We start from the raw sequence: 23,734 nt of genomic DNA, 5'->3' as shown, positions 1-23,734 counted from the left end.
ATGCTCAGGATTTCTAAATGGTATGGTAAGACTGTGTTTAATTTGTCAGAAACTGCCAGCTGTCTTCCATAGGGTTTATACTATGTGTCCCCACCAGTGATGAGTGAGAGCTCCTGTTATTCCACATTTGGTGTTTGTCTCTCCACTTTTCAAAGCACCAATAGATTGGTAGAAACTGTGGGAGAACCTTCTGGTTCCCCAGAACCTGAATAGCAAAGCTAAAAGTCATCTCTTGTGACATTCACAAGTCAGGTCTCATGTCCTTACTCAAAGCCAGCAGACACTTACTCTACACAAAATACTCTCAAACTACATTTTCTTTTTTCCTAGCTCTCTAAGAATTTGAAGCTTTAATGAGATGGAGACATTTTTTAAAAAGCAGATGCATTAGCTTTTATAAGAATAAAACTGTATTCACGATGCCAGTTCTATCAAAAATAGGGGATTTGTCCCTACTTGATTTACTGTTGGAATTAAATGGCATGTGTATAAAATGCTTAGGACAAATTGGGGACTGCTGGGTCACACCTGTAATCCTAAACATTTAAAAGTTGGAGGTTGGGAGGATTGAGGTTCGAGGCTAGCCCAGGCAAATGGTTCACAAGACCCCATCTCTAAAATAACCACAGCAAAAAAGGACTGGAGATATCATTCCAGCAGTTGAGCACCTGTTTTGCAAGTCCAAAGCCCTGAGTTCAAACCCTAGTCCCACCAAAAAAAAAAAAACCAAAGTGCTTAGGACACTGTCCAGGACTTAGTAAGTGCTAATATTGGCAATTATGAAATAATGGTAATGGTGGTGGTGGTTATAATGGTGATGTACTGAGTGGTTAGAGATTTGGAAGGAGAAGAAATTGGAAGGAAAGAGTACTAGAGTATTCTAGAATTTCTCAGGCATTTGTTGCTCCTTTACTCTATAGGGATGATCCTGTGTCCCCAGGTAAATTCAAAGGCAAATAACACACACTTGTGAGTCTTGAAGAGGTTCTTACCTAGCATATTATATGATTATGGCAGACTGTGAAAAATATTATAATACAATACAATACATCTTTTTTTTTTTTTTTTTAGGCAGGGCCTCATTTCGTAGCCTAAACTGCTAAACTGGGTTTGAGTTTGCAATTCTTCTGTCTCCTCCTCCTGATACTGGGATTACAAATACTCACAGCTGTAATATTTATAAAAGTGGGGTAGTAACACAGATGAGAGGACTGTGGGATGGGGAAAGCTACATAGGTGAGCAAGACTTGAAAGATTTTGCTGTTTAAGGAGGAGTAGGCATTTTAAGGAGGGACATTCCAGGCAGAGGAAACAGACTTTAAATAAAGGCATGAAGTCTTCGAAATCATGCCCCAGTCAAGCATGTAGACCAAGTAAAATCAAAGACACTGTAGCAAAGAGATGAGCTGGAAGGGTCCCCAGGCCAAACCACAGCAAGCAGTGTGGATTAGGTTGCTATTAAAATATGTAATCTGAGAAACTGTGTGATTAAATGTCTGCCTTGACACATGCTTACATTGAAGGCAGGGTAGCACATGAACTTGAAGATAAAAAGTGGAGGCCAGAAGATGAGGCAAAGATTCTAGTGATTATTTCAGTTATGGCCAGAGCTCTACAGCTTGAGAAAGGTGACAGGTAGAATAAGACTGACTAATTTGATACAAGGACTGGGGAAAATGGGCAGAGTGGATATGCAGGATATGGATTGAAGTGTGACTTAGAAGGCCCGAACTTGATCAACTGGGGCAACCCAAGGAAGGAATTTCTTACAAATCCAAAATTTATAATCTTCACGATCCTCTGCTGGCATGAAAGAAATTTAATCTTTAAATACAATATTTAATTCCCAACATATGTGGCATTTTTCCTGCTATACCCAAGAGCACACCATTTGAGTTACATCATGGATCTAGAAGCAAAGGAACATAATTAATTTTTCTAAAAGGTCCCCAAGGGGATTAGACAAATATGTTTTCAAAGAAAATATTCTAATCCCTGAATAGCCAAATGTAATCCAGGACTGGATCATCTAATGTAGTAGCTATTAACTGCATGTGACTACTGAGCACTTGAAAGTAGATAGTCCTGAGATGTGATATAAGCACAAAACACACATTGGAATTCAGAGATTTAGTATGGAAAATATTTCCATACCAATTATATAAAAATATAATTTTATTTTGATTCCATGTTGAAATGATCATATTTGGAATATATTAGGCCAAATAAACTATGTAACAAAAATAATCTTACCTTTTTAAACGTGACTACTAGAAAATTTAGATTACATATGTGACTCATTATATTTTTATTTGTCAGTGCTGGTCCAGGAATTTCCAGTTTTGCGGTGTCAATGTTTAATGAGTATATATAGACCAAGAGTATAATTTCTATTATTTCTCCTCTACCCTTAACAGAGGAAGATCTTATTATATGATGTTTTCTGATACCTTTCAATAACAATTAAGTAATTTCTTTAGCAGTACTAGGGCTTGAACTCAGGACCTTGCACTTGCTAGGCAGCAGGCATTCTACCACTTGAGCTATGACCCCAGTCCAGCTCATTTTGCTTTAGTTATTTCTCTCACAGGGTCTTGAGTTTTACCCACCTTGTACCACAACCTGCCTTACCTATATCTACTGCATTGCTGAGATTAAAGGCATGCACTTTTGTGTCTTTGTCCTTACTCTTATTAAGAAAGTAGTTACCACTAGCCACAGTGGCATGCGCCTATAGTCCTAGCTACTCTGGAGGCTGAGATAGAAGGATTGCTTGAGTCCAGGAGTTCTGGGCTATAGTGTGCCATGCTGATTGGATGTCCACACTAAGCTCAGCATCAATATGGTGATGTCCCATGAGAGGGGACCACCAGGTTGCCTAAGGAGGGGTGAACCAGCTCAAGTCGAAACAGAAAAGGCCAAAACTCCCATGCTGGTCAGAAAGTAGTTACTATGACAACTGTCACAAAACCTTGCATGTTATTTACTACACCTGCAGGGTGAGACATAAACACCAATCTGTCATTCAGGCTTATACATGTATATTTCTCTTACGCATACCTGTATTTTCCCTTTGCAAACCAAAGTACAGAGAGTAGGGACCTAACTGCTAATTCCTGCCTATATCCCTGCCCTCTCTGGGTCTGGATAAGGAGAATAGTAATTATTACATGTCCACCCCATTGGGAATTGCGGGTAGTTACAGAACATTTCAAAAGTGATTCTGAGGGCACAGCATCCATCTAATGACACCTATTTTAATGCGATCTCAAGGTCTAATTGCCTCACAATTCTGGCAATGGGCAGGAAAAATGGTGCATATGGGTGGGGATGCAGGAGGGGAAAAATGAGACAGACAAGAAACAAAAAGGCTGACCAATGTTGGCATCTGTTTTCATAGACATGAATAGACCTCAAGGACGTCCCAGATTCCAGCACACTTGGAGGAAATTGGGGGACCCACAGGCCATGATGCAGATGCATCTTGGCAGTGACTTGAGACAAATGAACAGGCTAGAGTTTTTAAAAATCTGATCATCATGTTTCATGAGGCTTAAGCATTGATCTCATGCATCAGCCTCTCAGTTTCTCAAAGACACTCTCTTTCATGGCTCAGTTCTCTGAACACCCTGGCCCTTCAATCATCATTTGCACAGAAAGAGCAGATGCTAAGCCAGGGAAATGGGGACTGTCTAAATGACTCTCAATACCTTCACCCATGACAGTGGTCTTTTCCAACTGTCCGTGTCAATTGGCCTTAGGGATTGCGGTATGATTGGAAATGGAGGCTGGGATTTAACCTTTAAGAGATACTTCATAGCCTGCAACCAGCTTTAACCAGTACATGTTTAGCTGCAGTAGCTGGGGAAGGGTTTATGAGGATCAAGGTCAGGGCAGGCGGTCCAACTAAGAACCAACCCAAGCTACCCCTTTGGCATTTTGGAATTTGGATATGCAGTAACACTATGTTGATTTTAGGTTTTCTTGGCACGTGTTATAAATCCACATGAAGCTTTTTAACTCACTGTTCACTCTGTCATTTGAAAATCCATTCAGTGACTTATCCAATCCACAGAGCCACCCTAAGAGAAATCCAAGAAGCTGCCTCAGTTACATTTTGAGAAATTCCTGCTGGCATTACGGGGTCCTGTATCCCAGAAGAATCAAACCAAAGGAAACACAAGCATACTGCAAAAAAGGCAGTCCCCCTAGTGAAAATTCCTAAAAGGTTAAAGGTGTCTCCCATGTCTCTCGTGTGGTGGTGAGGGGGGAGGGCAGAGGATGCTGCTGGGGTTGGGGGGTTAAGGCGATGAGTGTAGCTTTCTGATCAGAACTCAAATAGCAGTTTGAATTATATAATGGAGCTGCCGTGAGTCAGGTGACGGGATCGCTGAAGCAGTTCCCTGCAGAAGGAGACAAACTGCATGTTAAAAAACTCAACAAACACTCTTCTTAAAAAAAAAAAAAAAAAAAAAAAAAGCTCAGGCCGTGAGTTCCAGACTTGTAACCGGCAGTTTCCTGGCGATCCTGGGGCGGAACCAGCTGGGCGCCCGCCAAGTCGCAAGACTCGCGCAGCTTGGGGGCGGCCAAGTGCAGGTCGAGGGTCTGGCGTGGATCCGCGCGATACTTTGTTTCCTTTCGAAATGCCCCCTGCTTGTGAAACCGGTGACCTGGCATGCCGAGCACAGCACCGGACTCCTTGGAGATTGCAGCCTGGCTTTTGAGGGCTGGGGTTTGGTGGAGGTAAGAGGGGACCACTTCCCGCCGGGTCCGGGTTGGGTGGCTGCGGGTCACGCCCGGGGGGAGGCGGTGCTGGGATCTGAAGGAGGCTTCAGAAACCATCGGGCTGGGGGTCTGAGGTTTAAAGGGTATCGAAAGGACCCCTCTGGCCGAGATGCGCGACCACCTAGTTCTGGGTGAGTTGAATCGATCCCCCAACTCGGGCTGGCCCCCTTTTCTTCTCATTCTGTCCCATGAGGGAGCTGGTGGGCTGCCAGACATTGTCACCGTGGGGACAGAAGACCCGGGGCTGCCTGGCACCGCAGGGCTGTGTGTGCAGCATGTGTATTTGCAGAGCTGGCGCTGGAGGAGACTGTTGCTCAGTTTGAGAAAGCCACTATTGCAGAGCCAGCAAACAGACCCGGAGAGCAGGCTCCATGTGGGAGCCAAGAGCTCCCTGAGATCTTGAAGGTAGGCTTGGAGCCTAAAATCATTTGAGCACTTTTTTGTTTATTTGTAAGGGCGGAATTTGTATTGGTTTTATGCTTCCTTCGGTTTAGAGAATTTTCCGGTGTGGGAGCTGGCAATATCGTTTGATTTGGTTTTGAAATCCTCCAACCCGGTTCATAGGGTGTCAGGGTAGATACCTCCAAGTCAGAGATGGATCCAAATCCAGTGATGGGTTTTAAGGCAGAGGAGATGGTTTAAAGGCAGATCTCACTGCAGTGGAGGTGCTGTGCTGAGGCAGCTGGCTTTTTGGAACCTCAGGAAGTTTCAGACTTAAAAGAGACAGGAAAGGAAAAACCAGAATCTGCAGCTGTTCTTTTGGGGAAGGTGGGCTCGGGGAGAGCTGTTGATGACAAAAAAGCTAACTAAGGGATAGGTTTGCTGGGATTTCCTCTGGGGCTCTAGTATTTTGTGGTTTGCTGCATAGAGATAAAAATCAACATAGGAACTGATAGTAATTCACTCCGCCTAAGAAATGCTTTAATAGATTGTTTTTGCAGTAACTTCTGGAGTGCCGGAGAAATAGGTGAGGCATTAGTTTGGAGAGTTCATTTCTAATTTTTATTCTTTTCTGGCCACGTGAGGTGCCCTAAACAAAATATAGTGATGTTAGAACATGTCCTTAGAGTACTCGCTACAAAGAGAGTTGCTGGCTCCCATCCCTTCTTGCCTTACTCCCGATTTGGGCAAATCATCCGAGGTGAGTACATATAATTCAGACAACTCTTTAGAGTGGTGCAATTATTGCTGTGAAATGATCTTCAGTTTGTGGTTCTTAAGTCTCCAAGGCCACGAATCACATCTGAGGTGTGAGAAGACTTGGTGGGTCTTGAATTTCTATTACCTTCTCTCTACTGCGGCCTTATTATTCCCATCTATTCTGATGCCCAAGACTTTAATTAAAACCTACATTTGAAATCTAGATACTATAATATTGTGAATATTCATATTATACAAGAACAGCTCCTGGACCTCCTTCTTATGGTGATGGTGGTCCCTCAAGAAAGCATCGCTTAAATAATTAATGTCAGCACAGTGAGTTCCTTTTATGTAGATTTCTATCAATGGGAACCTGCTAGAAACCTGCATTTCTTACTTCAATAATATACTGATCCTGAGGTTCATAAAGATGGCATCCAGACACTGCAAGACATGATACTCTGAATAATTTTAGCTCACTACATTGCTTTGCGCAATGTAGTAATTCTCTAAACTTTGGTAATCTGTCTAGCTTTTGGTGCCCACATTTTCTATGCCAAGAACCTGGGCTTAGGTTTTACAGAGGACTTTTGTGTTACTTTCAATATGAGGAGCAGTCTGGGAAATGCAATTTAGATGCCAAGTCTTGTCCATTTCTGGGCAGCTCAATAGTTTATGGGACAATTGATCCAAAGATGTGAAATAGGACAGATTTTGAAAATCCAGTCTTTATGGTAATATCAGTGCTTTGGTTAAAACCATAGGTTTTTAGGTCAGATTGACTAGGGTTCCTGTTCTAATTCTACTATCTATTTAGGAAGAAAACATTAGGCAAGTTTCTTGATCATTCTAGTCTCAGTCTCCTCATCTATAAAAGTGGATACTAACAGATGGTATGGGAAGCAAATGAAAATTTTTTGTGACTGGAACACATAATATCATTTCTGGCTTATGCAGCACCTTAAACAGTATGTGCTATCATTATTGTTATAATTTATGGTTTCCAGTGACTGCAAAATATTTTTAAAACCATGTCATTGTATCAGAGAATAAAGAATATGTATGAAATTTTAACTCAGCATTGATGATCCTTGACGTGCTGTGGAATTAATCGTTGACATGTGTATTCCTCTATAGAAGGAGCATGTTTTCCCTGTGTTTGGGACAGAAGAGTCAACTGAGCTGGCTCAAGCCACACAGGACATCAGTGGCAGCACCAGATGAGCAATGTTACTCTCCAGACTTCTTGGGTTCTACCCACTAGATCACACCACCTTGATAATCCAAGCTGGTAGTGCATACAATGTTGGCCCAACAAAGGCAGAGACACTCTTGTCTCTGGGAACCCTAGACACCTTCTACTGGATGTAGTTCAGTGCAGTAGGTTTGATTTTCCTGCTTCAGTCCTGCTGTTAGTTGTGATTCTGTTCCTGTCTTGTCTGAAACTACCAGGCTTAAGCTCCTGGAGGTTTCCCACAGATGAGCCATAGTTCAAGGATAGGGATAGTACAGAATCTGCAGCCCTGTTCTATGCCCATAAGGACTGTGATTTTTTTTTCTCTTCACAGTCTCCCAACATGGAGATTCAGTGCCTTCCATAAAAAGAAACTCCTGACCATATATCACGAAGTCCTAAGATAGTGGTGTAACTAATCTAAAGATGCCCAAAGGCCTTTACTTTTGTGTACCATGAGTATTTAGCATCCTATAAAGTTAAGAATCCACAGTTGTAGTGAAAGGGCTAAGAAAGGGGGTTTCACAAAAGGTCCTCCAGTTATAACCTGGATTCTACAAGAAATTAACTGGAAAAAAATTCTTTTTTGGAACTTGTCATAAAGAAGGCACAATGAAGATGGCCATAGGGTGTCTTCTAAGAACTGCACTGTGAGATAACACCAGTGCCAGAAAATTAAAAGAAACAGGAAAGCAACCCAACATAATTGTAGAAAAATTAGAGTTTCAAAAGCAAAGAAGCAAATGTTGAGATGTGAAAACACCCCAAGGATGGACATACCATAATGCTTAGGAAGAAGAAAAAGGAGTAGAATGCATAAGAAGCAGCAGAAAAAGTAGAATTGATAGTCTTGGTTATATGTTCAGTCTTCTGCTGTAAGTAAATCATTTGGTTGAGTCTATTTCCTCACCTGTAACATGATAAAAAAAAAAAGAGAGAGAAAGAGAAAGAAATAATAATATTCCTCTTCTCTGCACAGGGCATCTGAGAGGAACAAGTGAGATCCTGTGTCAAAAGTAAAGTTAATAAGCATGTAGGCTATTCCTCTTAGTAATGTTGGGAACTTGAATACAAATATTAATAAATATTTAAGGTTAAAGAAAAAATAACCAAAAAAGGAAGATTTTAAGTATGTTACTTAAAATCAGAATTTTCTTACTGATGATAAAGAAGAAAATCACTTTGTGTGATCTATAGCTAATTAGTCTGCTAAGGATGCCATAACAAAATACCACTAAGTGGCTTGAACAAGAACTTTCATTGTTCTGCAGGGTGGGAAATCCAAGATCGGGTGAGAGCAAGTTTGGTTTCTCCTTAGGCTTTTCTTCTTGGCTTATGGATGGCCACCTTTGCGCTGAATCTTTCCAGGTCACTTTTCTTGCTCTGTGTACCATTTTTGTCTTAATCTCTTATAAGGATACCATGTATGTCAGATTAGGCCCACCCATGTGACCTGATTTCACCAAAATCACTTCTTTAAGGACCTGATCTCGCCACATCCTCAGATCCTAGATGTTAGTATTTCCACATTTGAGTGTGGCGGGGAGGGTTACCCAACTCAGTCCTTAACAGCTTTCAAGTAAACAAAAACTGTTTTAAAGTTACTATTCTTATTTTTGGAGTTAATCAGATACATAAAAAAGCCTAGCATTTTATAAAGGAGAATGGTATTTCCAAATTGCTGTGGGACATCCATGGAAGGCAACTTGGTAAGCTTGGTCAAGCTTCAAGATGAGCTTGACATCCGGGGTATTTAGTAAAGAGGGAAAATGAGGACCTTGTCTTATTCATTTCCATTAGGTATTCTGTCAGAGAACTGCTAGGTAATCCTTAACAAGGCTGCACTCAGTGGTGGCAGCTATGCCTGGAGGATGGATTTAATGTAGTGTTTGATTAGATGCTCCTTTGAAGTCAGGATTATGGCATTTCTCTGGACAATTCCCACTTCCTTTCAATATTCTGTCTCTTAAGGAAGTTTAAGGATTAATCCTATCATCCTTGTTCCTACCAATCTGCTTCACCACGTGGTCAATCAGCCCTAATTGTTCCCATTCAACATGTCAGTAACATGGGCTTTTAAAGTATACACACATTGTTTTTGAAGAAACAGAATTTGGGAGGAGAGAGAAGCATGTGAGATTTACCAATAATTTCCTTTCTAAATTTCATCTTTTCAATTTCAGAAGAGATAAGAGATCTTTTGGCTAAGGTGCCCTCACAAATGTAGAAAGCACAGGGAAACTGACACCTGTTTTAAATTTTCAAGCCATGAACTTGCACAAATCAGTAAGTGGTAACAGGTAGAGCAGGTGATTCTCAGGTATACCCAGTGAGAGTGAGCATCCTTGCTGTTGTTCTTCTCCCCCACTAGCCATGAGGGGCAGCTGCACCTGTATCAGGACCCTGTACACCCTCTAGTGGGCACATTTCAGTGCCCAATTGGCAGTCTGGAAGCTATATCTAAATAGGAAAATGCAACCTAAACGGGGAGATCACACAGATATGTTCTTTGATTATCTTTTAAATCAACTGATGGTGATGAAAAATTATATTAGAAGGAGCAAAAGCTTACTTAGTGACTTGTAAAGCTCCCCATTATATCATTTCTCATTAAAAATGAGGCATGCTTTCAGTGCCCCAGAGGGAGGTTTCCCTGGATATCACCATCAATTGCACCTGATGATTCCTCTCCTTGCTCACAGATTAGAACACACAACATCACTAGAAGACAGTCCTCTCAGAGGCAGGGGAGGTGACTGGTTGCTGCACATTGGTTTGCACAAGCTCCAAGCTATTTGGAAGCAATGCCCTTGCCAAGTGTCAAATGTTCTTGTTTGAGTTATTAGAGAAAGGCTGTTGAAAGAAACTGTGATATAATTTGGAATATGTTGGGGCCTGAATTATTTAGACCTGATTTCAAAGTTCACTACTTGTCCAAAAAAGGTCGTGAAGCTGAAATGATAAGGACACAATCTTAGGAACAAGTCACCAGATTGTAGGAACCTAGTGTTGTCTCCTTTGGCCTTTCATTATAAATTAGGAACTCTTCTTTTTTCAAAGTGGATTTGTTCATATGTAGATTTTCTCATGTAAAAAGTATTTTTATGAATATTATGTCTTTTTTTCATAAAGCAAAAACTACCTTGTGGGTATTTTTTGTTGTTGTTCTTATTGTGTTTAATCAGTAAGCAGTTATTACTGACTGTACAGAGAACAAGGTGTTGTGCAGTATATGAAAAGATGAGTCAGATCTACACATACCTATTCAGAGAAGTAAAAATGCATGCCTAAGAGTTTTAACAAAACAAAGAAAATGACAGCTTCTATGAGAACAGAAAAATATGGTATTGAAGTGAATAAGATGGAAATAATAATTCTAGCTAGAAAAGGTCTCAGAGTTGTTTTTAACCTGAGAGTCTCTAGGGCTGAATAGTTATATTTCCACGTTGGGGGGGAGAGGGGAAGCAGATAAGGTAGGGAGAACATTCCCAACAAAGGAGGGAGGAAAGTAGGAAGCAAAGAAGAAGGAAGGCTTATCTGGGGTGTACATGAGGCAAAGTGACCAGGCGAGTTTTGTTGGAAGAGAAGATAGATAGAAAGCAACCAATGGAAAGATCTTGAATACCAAGTCCTAAAATGACATGATCAGACCTCAATGGCAAGAATTGAGAGAGATAGTGATGATCAGCCACAGTGCTGCTGCAGGAGTGAGTGTGACAATGGTAACTAATAATAGTAATAAAACAGTAACAGCCTATACTTGTTGAGTGCCTGTTAGATGCATAGACTATCTCCTTTAATCTGCACAGCAAGCCTGCCAGGTGGGTACCAATACAGTTGATCCTCATTTTCCATGGGTTCTGCTCTTCAGAAGTCATCTCCTCACTAGAATGTTGTAATCATAAACTCAAATCAGTGATTCTCACAGTCATTCATAGACAGGTGATGAATAGCAAAAATTCAAGCTGAAATAGAACAAGGCATCACTCTGCTTTCTTGTTTCAGCTGTCCTGCTATCAATTGGTGTCATTTTCACAGTGAATTTGGTGACACATTTTTTGCATTTGGTTCTTTCTGTTGGTGATTTGCTGTTTTAAATGGCTCTAAGTGTTACGGTGCTGAAGTGCTGTGCAGATTTCAGACTGCAGGAAGACTGTCTCCCATGCCTCATGGAGGCATAAACATCCTTCAGGGCATGAGTGACAGTGCTGTTGACCATGACCGTGAGTTCAGTGTTCGCAAATCAACAATGTATGTTGAATAGGTTGAATAAGGTATGTTTAAACTAAAACCTAAAACAAAGGTATGTATTGATGGGTTGAAGAAAGTATGTTCCCATAAACTTAACCCTGCATTGCTCTAGTTGTAATGGTTCACTGTCCACAGTGACTTTATAGAACAGAACCACTGTGAATAGTGAGAATCTGATATTTTCTTTCCATGGAGAAGTAAATTAAGGCTGGGAGAGGTAAAGACCTTGCCCAGGGCTGAGCCCAATCTGCCAGACTAGAATGCCATAATGAAAGGCATCTATTTGTAAAGACAAGGTCAAAGGCCTTACTTGGAGATGGTAATGAAGAGAAGGAGGAGGCAAATTTCAAATGGTTTATGTAGTAGACTTGACAGAATGTGGCTGCTGATTGCACTTGGAGGGCAAAGAGGAATAAAGGGCCCCAGAGAGCTCTCATGTCTGTGAGGTGGTAGACTGCTGGACTGGAGAGGGACTGAGGGTCAAGTCTACAGAAAAGCAGTGGGTAGACTAAGGAGTAAAAACTGGTGCAGATACTATTGATGAGCGCTCATTGTATCCTCTATGCCACTGAGAGGCTGCTACAAAAGGATCTCACTGGATCCTCACAGTAACACTACAAAATAGGAACTATTGTTACCATTTTGCAAATGAGGAGAGTGAGGCTCAAAGAAGCATGGTAACTTGCCCATGGATACTTTGCTAATAAACTGTTCAACAAAGAATACAAATCCAGGCCCTTTGAGCACAAAGGTTGTAATCACAGAGTTTTGGAATTTCAGATGGTGGAAGAAGAGCAGCCATTAATGTGAATGGGACTCTGTCTTGTTCTCTAGTTTCTTGTTTTCAATTTTACCTATTTTTTCCTTATGCCACATATTTTCCCACCTGCATGTTTTTATTCAAGTTCTTCTCTCCCAAAGGAATGTTGTTCTTCTAACCTTTATGTTTCTTTTCCTTCCTCTCTTCCTGTCCTCCTTCCCCTCTTCCTCTCCTCCTTTCCTCTTCTCCTCCTTGTCCTCCTTCAATGTTGCAGTGGGGTGCTTAAAATTATTTGATAGCTACAGAAACTGGACATGTTAGGTCTTATTTCATTGTATTGTTTCATTTAGTAAAAATATTGAATATTTCAATGTTTCTTAGAATATAATATCTATTCATGAGAAGAATTATTCTCTCAGTCACTCTTGCATTTCGTATTACCAGAGCTACGGTTAATTTACAGGTGAGCTCATTAATACCAGAGAAGCATGGTTATTCTATTTGTCTATTAGATTTGGAAAACTGGCATACAAAGTCATGGTTCTCATTTTGCATTTCAACTCAGACATCGATATTCTCTGAACCATTTAAAGGATATGAAGACATTCAGTTTCCCAAATCTATATTGCTAAGCTTTCTTTGTTCCTGAGATAGTAAGAAATTAAATATTCCATGACCCTTGGGTTAATTTCACAGCACTTTAAGTAGTAGTAACCTGTGGATAAAATAGTTTCCAAATAATATGAGGGCATTCATTTTAAAAGGCCCAGAGCTGTTTATTATATTCAAGAGCATTTTCATAATACATAATAGGAATAAAGAAACTCATATCAGAATCTTGGACTCCTTCTTTCTTTCTAAAATGCCCCTTAAAGATGCCTAAGAAGGGGAGAATTCTCTCTGGCCATAAGGACCTGCTCTTTCTAGAGCCATGGCACTCCATCAAAATGCCTCTCCACAGAGTTCAGTGCCAAGGGTTGCAAGAACAGTGAGCTTGAATCTCTGTAGGTAAGTGAAAAAGAGTTAACCTGAAGGGAGTCTCTATTTTTTGAAATAACCCAATTCTGAAACCCTTCATTTATAAATTAAAAAAGAAACCTCTTGAACTATACTGAAGCTGAGAGAGAGAGAGAGAGAGAGAGAGAGAGAGAGAGAGAGACAATCACTCAACTGTGGCTCTTAGGCAAATACATTCTGCATTTGTGTAGAGATCTGGTAGTATAGGAACAAAGGCTGGAAACCTTTGTCTTTCTTAACACTACCAGAGCCTAAAAAAAAAAGGGAACTGGGAAAAGTAAAGCCTTGTTTGATTCAACAAACACTGGAAACCATCTTTCAAATATTCTGGGCAGAATTAAGTCCACAGTGTGCTTTGCCAAACCCAAGGGAAATTCACTCCATATGTTTCTGATTCATTTATAGTTCAGTCATCAAAATATTGCTTTGCAAGGACTAGTTGTGTCCAAGAAACTCTTTACGAGCCATTTTAAACGTTATCTTGAAAACAGGAAGCCCTGTTTTGCCAAGAGCTCACAGATGCCTGAGCATTTTCTAGATGGGGTTCTGGGGGTAGGAGCCCTGGATACTGAAATTTTCAAGCCCCACAGAGCACACTGTCTAATCCCTTAAGGAAAACTGCCTCCACTCCTAAACAGTAAAGAAAGGCTTGAGGGGAAAAATAACCAGAGGGACAGCTGACCACTGACTTCCATGACTCCCACTCAAACTCATTCCCTTCTCCGGAATTTTTTGTCCCCTTCACCACAATTCATTTGTTAAGTAATAACTCAGGAGATAACTCTACTGATGTCATCATGATATAGAGTCAAGATAGAATTTCATAAATGGACTTGGAAATCAGCAGCCTCAAAGGAGACATTCACTCCAAGAAAAGGGAGAGAGTCTCTTTATTTTTTAAATTAAAAAATTATTGTGGCAAAATTTGCATAATGTAAAATGTAGCATCTTAACCAAAGTAAGTGTACAGGGGCCAGTGGCATCAAATACACTCAATGGTTGTACAGCCGTCCCCACCATCTGTCTCCAGAACTCTTTGTAAAACTGAAACTGTGTCCCCATTAATTAACAACTCCCATTCCTTTCCTCGTAGCCCCTGGGAAGGGGCTTAATTCACACTTTGTGTGAATTAAAGAGTAACTACATCCATCTGGTGGCATGAGCTTATCTGTCACTAAAATGCAAAAAGACATGGATGCTTGCATGGGGAATGTTGGGCATATAATAGGACAGTGTCTTTGATGAGAATTGTGTAATGGACACTAACGACTAGACTCATCCTGGAACACACTGTGAAACTAAAGTTTACCAGGGAGCTCTGCTGGTATGCTACCTCTCATGATCTGATAACACAAATAAAAACATGTGCTACCTCGGAAAAGACAAGTAGCTCTGAAGCTTTCCAATGCATTACACCCCCCTGGGGATCCTGCGTACAGGCAGGATCTGATTGGATGGGTCCAGGGAGGGCATCAGAGTCTTACATTTCTAACAGCTGTGTGATGATGCACCTGTGGCTGGTACAAGGTTCTAGATGAGTGGTACGTGACCACGGGAAGCCTTTGAAAACTTCTAATTCAAATGTTCTGAGTGGGACATGTGTATAATAAGTATTTTTAAACATCCCAACTCAATCCTAATTGTACAGCTGGCCCGGAGAGCCTCTGACTTGCAGAAATAGTTCATATTTCTAAGTTGCCTCTCCCCAGGTCATGTATCTCATCTGAGTCTTTGGTGAATACTAGACTACCGTAAATTCACCCTTGACTTCTCTACTAAGAGCCTTAAGTAACTGTTTCTATGTTGGTGATCAAAGAAAGAGCCAAATGCTTTAGGTTCCAGATGTGCTGACTGCAGAGCTGGCACTCAGGTGGAAAAACCTAGCAGTCTGTATTCTCACCCCTAGAGGGTCTGTCTGTACTCGAACAGGTGGGTACAGGGGTAGAGATAACATTGATCTCCAAATTTTAAAAAGTGTTTAATATGCCAAAACATTTAGACACCTATTTAACTACTCAATGCTTCAACCCCTGTCCTTCCTCCCAAAAAAAAGTTAAGGGAAAATTTTGCCTTACCTATGTTAAGAGCACATCCATTTTTCTCCATCAGAAAATACGTGGTACTCTTTCTTCTGTGGAACATCTGATTCTGCTTATACCTGCACACTCCTGGAACTTCTTGGATGAGTCACCTGCAAAGTGCACATGAGTGTGCTGTATGTGGCTGGCGTAATTAAATATCATGGCTTAAACATTAGAGACTGCCTGCCAGACACAATTACTTCAGTTTTAGCTTAATTGAGACAAATCTCTTTCTCACAACAATTAGCCAACAGTTGCAGTTTCTTCTTAAAGGCACTGCTAAATTCTGATAATAAATCTGAAATGTAGCACAGAGAAGGATAAAACTTTACTCTGGCAAATGGATACTCACTCAATTTATCTAATAACCACATCAACTTATTTATAATTTAAAACCAAAAGAAGGGTATTTTAAGTGCACAGTACTACTTTAGAAATTAATTTAACATGCCCAAAAGCCATTCTTAACACAATTTTTTTGCCAGTAGTATTGTGATAGCAGGCTTTGAAGAATTTATTTATTTATTGGCAGTTTTGGGGGTTGAACTCAGGATCTTGTGTTTGCTAGGGGGCACTCTACCACTTGAGCCATGCCACAGCCCTTTTTGCTTTAGTTATTTTTCGGATAGGGTCTCGAATTTTGAGGCCCCCATTCTTGGATCATGATCTTCCTACCTATGCCTCCTGAGTAGCTGGAATCACAGGCATGTGTCACCGTGCCAAGCTTGTTTGTTGAGATGGGGTCTCCTTAACTTTTTGTCTAGGTTTGTCTCAAATCATGATCCTCTCGATCTCCACCTCCTGAGTAACTGGTATTACAGGTGTGCACCATCACTCCAGACCCCAAGAATTCAAATTTTTGATGCCACGTAAACGTTTTCTATTTTATGCTATGGGTAGTTCATGTGTATTAATCAAAAGCTGATAAAAAACAATCATTGCAAAAGTCTTGTTCACCACTTCCTCCATGAGCTGAAACTATACAGTAATGATCAGTACCAGAATGATCACTAATGGAACAGACATTAGAGAGATTTTTTTTGTGCTTTTTTTATAACGTACTATTTTGCAAACTGTCTGTTCAGACCTGGCCCTTTGAGTTAATTAGCTGTGTGACCAGAGCTGGAGGAAATAATTTAAAATCCCTGTTGCTTGTTTCTGCTCTGATTTCACCTCCACCCAACAGTAGTCTCAGGCCGTGGAACACCATTTTTGGCCTTTTTATCCACCATATCTGTGTTCTGTTCAGTTCTCAGTGATCCTTGGGTTTCCTTGGGAATTGGTTCCAGAGCCATCCACAGATATCAAAATGTACAGATACTCAAGTCCCTCATGAAAATTGCTACAGTGTTTTCATAGAACCTACACACATCCTCCTATATACTGTAAATCATCCCTAGATTATTTATAGACCTAATACGGAGTTAATGCTACAAAATACTTGTCATACTGTATTGTTTAGGGAATAATGACAAGGAAAAGAGTCTGCACCTGTTCAGTACTGATACATTTTTCCCAAAATAGTTTCAACCCATGGTTGGTTGGATCCATAGGTGTGAAATCCATGGATAGGGAAGGCTAAATGTACTCTTTTAAAGCCATGACTTGAAAATATACCCTTTAAATTTCAGCTCCCTGTAATACTGGAAAACTCAAGATACCTCAGTTCCCTTGGGGAATATGCTGATAGGCTCAGTTTGGTGGTGTTTTGTTTTTGTTTTTGTTTTTTTGAAGAAAAAAGCTGATATAGAGTTTTGAAGTGACGGCAAGTGAGCTCATAAGTGTCAGTTTGCTTAGATAGTAGTTTTCTTCTTGAAGCAAGCATGAACCATGTTTGCATTCCATCCAAAGGAATACCCAGGAGTCCACCCAGGATAATCCCTGCCATCGACCCTTTCACTTTCATAGCCCGAGATTGTTTTCAGCTTTTGGTAATAACCAGATGTTTTAAAGGAGATGTGTTTTCAGCAATGAACTAGCCCAAAGCAAGAGAGTAGAAAATTACTATAGACGTTAAAAACAAATAGTAGTAGCAAAGGATAGATAAGTGCAGAAACAATACCAAGAATTGAGGCAAGCAAGATGGAAAGAAGTAAAGAAAATTAGAAACAAGAAGTCATCTCCAGAGCCTGAGAAGATGAGAAATACCCAAGTAGATGAAAATTCAAACACCTAACAAATGATCTGGGGTAGGAAGAAGCATGCCAGGCTGAAGTGGATCTCAGCAGTAGAGCACTTGCCTAGTATACCCAAGGCCATGAGTTTGATCCCCAGCCCTGCAAAAAAAATGAAAAATAATTTTTAAAAAGTAAATGCCAGAATTATTTTTAAAAGCATCAATAAGAAAAACCTAAGCCACTGAGGCCATCTCTTCCAGTAGGTTCTCATTTGAATGTCCTGGAAGCAGTCTCAAAATACTGATTACAAGATTCATCCCAAACCAATTAAACAAAATCTTGAGAAATCCAGTACAGAGATCAGAACTTAAAAAAAATTATTCCCCCAGTTGATTCAGATGCGCTTTAAGAGCCGATATCATAGCTCTCTGTTGGGCAGTTCTGACTTTTTGTTGTTGTCATTTTTTTGGTGATATTGGAGTTTGAACTCAGGGCTTCATGCTTGTGAGGCAAGTTCTCTACTGCTTGAACCAGGCCTCCTGTTGGGCAGTTCTGAGAGTGGATATCTCGCAGTCCTGCAGCCACGGGCAACTTCTGCCCACCAGCCACTGTGTAACCAATGAGCACTTAAAATGTGCCTTGCGCAAATTGTGATGTGCTGTGTTGAATACACATTGGATCTTGAAGTCTTAGCATAAAAGAAAATATATGAAATACCCATTAATAATTGTAATGTTGATTGCATGTCAGATAACACTTTGCATATACTTGATTAAATAAAATATTCTTTAAAAACAATTTGGCCAGTTTCTTTTTACATTTTTAATATGACTACTAGATTTTTTTTTTTAGTGTAGTATTGGGAACAGAACCCAGGGCCTTGTGCCACTAGGCAAACACTCTACCACTAAGCTACATCCCAGCCTAATTTCACTTTTGAGCTCTAACTCTTACATTTACCTGTATTCTAGTAGGCATTTTCTGCACAAGGGTTAATACAGGAATCAATATTAACTTCCAAACCACCCTATGGCAATGTCTCCCAAATTAAGTAGAATACTGGTCTGTGAATCATTTAGCCATACTTTGTCCATAAATTAATTAAGGAAAATAAGATTCCATACAATGCTACGTATTTCTCAGTAGCTAATAGATTGTCACAAGCACACACACCCCAATCAAATATCCATAGTAATAGGTAGGTGATAAGTGGACCCACATAAATTTCTAAAGTTTCAGCTGAAGATTAATTTTTCTGAGTTTACCAGAAAAGAAGCCTGGAACTTGTTCCGATTGTAGATCTTTTTCATCCTCTCTATTAATAAATGTCTGGAGTACTAAGTCCCATGCAAGGCTCAGAGGACACAATGACAAATAAGCTAGGTACAGTTCCTACTTTCTCCAGGCTTATGGGGAATGCAAGCTGGCAATTGCAATTTAGTGTAATAATATGGAGTATAAGGCACTACAGAAACATGTTGCAAAGGAACCTAATGAAGACGTAACTGAAAAAAATGACTCCAGTTTGAGACCTGCTGGATATAGCTGCTCCAGACAATAAGGTATGTGCAGAACTAGAACTGGACATGGGAGGGGGGAGGCACATACATTGTGAAAACCCAGTGAGCTAAAAGAATTCCATTTAATTATCATATAAGGTGGAAATAGGTAAGTTAAGACCAGAAAGGTAAGGTGACTATGGGCCAAGGAAAAAGCCCACCTAGTATATGATTCCATTTGTATATAATGTCCATAAAAGCAAATCTACACAGACAGAATGCAGATTAGTGAATTCCTAGGACTAGGGTGAGAGTAAGGAAGGGTGAATGATGGCAAATTGCCACCAGGCAAGTTTTAGGGTAGTGAAATGTTCTAAGAGTAGATTGTGCTGATGGTGATTCTGTAATATGTGTACTAAGACTCTGCAAGTACACTTAAGTTCATGGAACCATTGTGACACACACATTTAAACAAGGTTAATTTATGGTATGTAAATCAGGTCTTAATAAAGTTGTTAAGATGGTGGTATAGCTCAGTGGTAGTGTGCTTGCCTAGCATGCACAAGGCCTTGGGTTCGATCCCCAGCATGAGAGAGAGAGAGAGAAAGAGAGAGAGAGAGAGAGAGAGCTATTATGCAAAGCATTTCATAAACCACTGGTATCCCAGGTAGGCCGGTGGGCTGGGAACTGCAGATTCATGCACCTGCATTTTAGAAAGCTTCCTACAGCAGTGCCCAGCCTCTCTGAGCAAGGTTGAGGTGAGGTGAGAAGAACTGACCTCCACTGAGTACCTACTGTATACTAAACACTATGCAGAGATGCCATTTAAACTTCTGACAACCTGTTAATCCTTGTTGCCGCATCAGATGGGATGCTGCTGTGGCTGTGTGGGGTGGGGTTCTGTTGGATCTGAAATATAAACACTGCCTTATGCACCTGGGGGTGGGCAGTAGGGCTCTAAGAGGCAAAGTAACTTGCCCAAAGCCTTGCCCAGAAAGTGACAGGATCAGCAGTAGAGTCAAGGGCTATCTTTCCAATGTAAAGCTTCGTTCTTTTTTATACCCTGGTGCCCTGACACCAGGTAAGGCAAGTACACAGCTTGGATTTTCACTGCTTGGGAGACTGACCAGAAGTGTCCCTCAGTGCTGAAGAAATCACAAGTTCTGTGGCTTACGGCAACACAAATTCATCTTCTCACGGGTCTGGGGGTCAGAAGGCCAGAATCAATGTCACTGAGATAGAGTCAAACTGTAGGCAGAGCTGGTACCTCCTGAAGGCCCTTGGGAGAAGCCAAGTCCTTGTCTTTTCTAGCTTCTCAGGGCCACCTGCATTCTTGGCCTTGTAGCTCTTCCTTGCAATAGTGTCACCCCCACCATCCGCTTCATCATGTCAACTCCTTCTCTGACTTAGCCACTCTTGCTTCCCTTCTATAAGGACCCCTGCATTACACTGGGCACACATTTAGCTGATCTAGGATCATCTTCCCTTCTCAGGAGCCTTAATCTAATCACTCCTGCATAGTCCCTCCTGCCATAGAAGGTAACATATGGTTTGAGGAGTAAGTCATCATTCTGCCTACCACACTGTAACTTCAGAAACCTGTGCTTTATCTGAGTCTCAGAATAAAAGTCATCCTCCATATTTTGACCCTGGACATGAGCTCAAAGCTTTTTCTTTATTCATACCACCAAAGTCAAGACTAGAATCAAATAATACTACTATTTACTTGTCTCTAATTTTAAATGTCCACCACTTGAAACTTTAGAGGAGCAAAGTAAATAAAAGGCTTGATCATGTGCCATTAATAATATTATTTTCCCTTGGAAGTATTATTATTATTCATTGATAAATTACAGAACAATTCAAGCATGTCAATCCCTGGGAGAGATCCCAGGCCAAAGGAATGTAGGAGTTTGGAGAAATGAGAACAAACACACAGATAATAACGTTTATATCGCATCATAAACTGCTTTGAGGCATACTTTCCTTTCTATGATTTACTTAAAACAAATGTGAGCTTCATAAAGCACTTCTTAAATAAACTAGTATCTTGTTTTTTGAGGTTCTGTGGTGTCTATTTTGTTCTAGGTTTACCCCTTGTTGCAACAGCTGTAAATTGTCAAAGTCAAGGCACACAGGCACCAAATTACAATAGAAGATGAAGAACAAAACCAGAGGCCACACGACAGCCTTGAATCCTGACCCAAAGCACAATTAGAGGAGAGGACTTGTGTACATTACTCATGAATACTGGGCTCTGTAAGGTTTTTGTTCCAAAGGTTAAAAACGACAGATAAATTTCTTTTGAATTACATAAAATTCAAATATATATATATATATATATATATATATATATGTTCAAATATATATGCATATATATATATGTATTTCAAAACATTGAGCAGTGTTTGGGGTTGGCAAGGCTGGTATGTTCCTTTACCTCCTGTTCAGTTTTCTTACCTATTCGCATCTCTCTTTGACTAAGGATAATACTTTTCCTTATAATTCCTGTTTCCATAACATATCATATCATCCTCTTTATTTGGGGGCCTCTAGCCTCAGCATGTCACCGTGGACTGTTTCTATTCATCAGTCCAGATCCCAAGGCTGATTTCTTTTACAAGTAGTGTTTCAGTTCAAAAGTGTCCTGGGCCATTAGTCAGTGTTGTGTCACTCTCAGAGAGAATCCTAGAGTACTCAGGAAACCTGCTCTCTGCCATTGACCACTTAGGTGACTTTGGAGTCAGTCTGTTTGAATACCAGTTTTTTCCATTGGACAATCAAACTCTCTGGTTGTCTAATATAACTAATACATTATTACCTCAGGGCGTTTGGTGATATGGGAAGTGTGTTGGATCTTGGTTTTGAATTCGCCAGAGGCTGACTGAGGGATTTTGAATGCAAACAGTGTTTTCAGTGCATTAAGGAAATACCAGCAGAGGTTTGGGGAAATGAGACAGTAAAGAGAAGGAAGGCAATAAACAATGTATTGTCGAGCCAGTCACCACTGTGTGCACAAAGTTATTCCAACTTCCTGGTGTGGAAATTGAGGGGTTTATTTGCGTACTCTTTCCTCATCCTTGGTGGAGCTGCTTTGGTGGGCATTGTTTCACTAGCACTTGTTCTCCAGTCTCCTACAGCCTGGAAACAAAGCCCTTTATGGAGTTGCAGGTGTTCCCAGCAAGCTTTCCAATTATGGAAGTAAGGTTCCAGGGAATGCTGACAACAGCTGCTGAAATGAGTGTGAGAAGTGTGGAGGAAGTGTGGGAAATGAATGGTGAATTATCAGGAAGTGAGAATGCAGGAGGCTGGTGTTTTGGAGTCTGTTAAGCTTGGTATGAATATTCCAGAGAGAAGTCATGATTCTGCAGTGCTTAGCAACACGTATGTGCTCCTTTCATGGTGGACATGGACAAAAAAATCTGTAGCTAAAAACTAACGAACAGTTCACAAAACTTGACCAGAGTGGAAAATGTGGCATATTAATAAATTATGGGTGCTCTATATTATTTACATGGAAATACACCTTCAACAGCATTCTTTGAAAATCTGCAAAGGGAATTTTCTCTTTATATCCGTTCTTCAGAAATGACCTTAAAATCTCATAACGCTATGCAGCATTTTAACTAACACAAAGCTCATTTTCAAGTTTTGTCAAGAGTATATTTGGGTCAACACAGCCTGTGTTCTGTGTAAAATGAGCCAGGTGGTTCTGTGATCATCCAGTGAAAAGACTGGGCATTTAGAATGGGATAATTCAATTTCTTTTTCCCCTTCTGAACTTTATTTCTTAGAACCCAATTTACCAACATCCATGATATAGACAAGCTGCTTAGCAGTCAATCAGTCAGTGGCAGAGGGGCTGATGGAGGGGAAAAGAACAACTGGCCAACAAATTCTAAGCTTTGGTCACTTTGTATTTCAGAACAATGCAGGATTGCTGACTTTTAGATTTCCTTTGAGAGGTGGTGTGTGAACAGTGTATTAGTGTATTGAATTTTCTAATAAAGCCAAGAATGGTGTAACTCCTTCAAGAAACAGTTAAACTGGTAACAAGAGAAACAACTAGGATGAATTTTAAATCAGATTTTGACTTACATGTAACTTAGGATGTTATAAGAAAAAGGCTTTCTAGCATTTCATTCCACACTCACATGACTCAAGAAGAAACCAAGATCGTGAAAGTTCCAGAGATTTGCCCACCAGGACCACAGAAGACATAGATTAAAGTATCTTAGTACCCCACCCTGTGTTCTTTCTGCTGGGGAAACATTGCTGTATTGCTGTGCTTGCCACCCCCATACACACACGCACTCTCTTGCTTGCTCTCTCTCTCACACACACACACTCTCTTGCTCGCTCTCTCTCACACACACACACATACTCACAGCTCATGTAAAAAACAAGATACTTGAATCTTACCTAAGATTCATTTCTTTTAGTTTATCCATGCATGTAAAAGTTTCACACATACACACACACACACACACACACTACACAAGCACACCCCCCCAAAAATGTCAGGAATGTAAAGAAGTGTATTGTGATGACTTGTTGAACACTGATAGCAAAATTTACTGTAATATAAGGCTAGAAGTTGAATGGGCATGCCACTAATGGAGAAAGGGGATGTTTTCATAGAAACAGGTTTTTTCTAGATTTTAACTCTTGATTTCCATTTAAAAAAACATACTGCAGGCCATTTGGTTAACAAAAACAAAGAGCCAGGTGGCAGCTCACATCTGTAATTCCAGCTCCTTAGGAAGAAAAAATAGGAGGATTACAGTTCCAGGTCAGCCTGGGCAAAAAGTTAACAAGACCTCATCATAACCAACAAGCAGGGCATGGTG

General features: G+C 40.4%; 1 protein-coding gene across 6 annotated transcripts in view; it reads left to right on the top strand.

Annotated features, from left to right (window-relative positions):
• The window catches only part of Phactr1 (phosphatase and actin regulator 1), a 535,805-nt gene that overhangs the window by 212,899 nt on the left and 299,172 nt on the right, over positions 1-23,734 (top strand). Inside the window, exon 1 of one of the 6 annotated variants that reach the window (XM_074082895.1) lies at positions 4,508-4,743. The exons of 4 other annotated variants lie outside the window; for them this stretch is intronic. The gene's annotated coding sequence lies outside the window, so the exon portion shown is untranslated. Of the gene's footprint in view, positions 1-4,507; positions 4,744-4,885; positions 5,191-23,734 lie in introns of those variants that run through there. One more of the 6 variants, XM_074082896.1, reaches the window with a different exon arrangement.

The sequence above is a fragment of the Castor canadensis genome, chromosome 8, assembly GCF_047511655.1.
Source record: "Castor canadensis chromosome 8, mCasCan1.hap1v2, whole genome shotgun sequence".
In the NCBI taxonomy this organism is placed as follows: Eukaryota; Metazoa; Chordata; class Mammalia; order Rodentia; family Castoridae; genus Castor; species Castor canadensis.
This window is presented reverse-complemented; position numbering and strand designations above follow the sequence as displayed.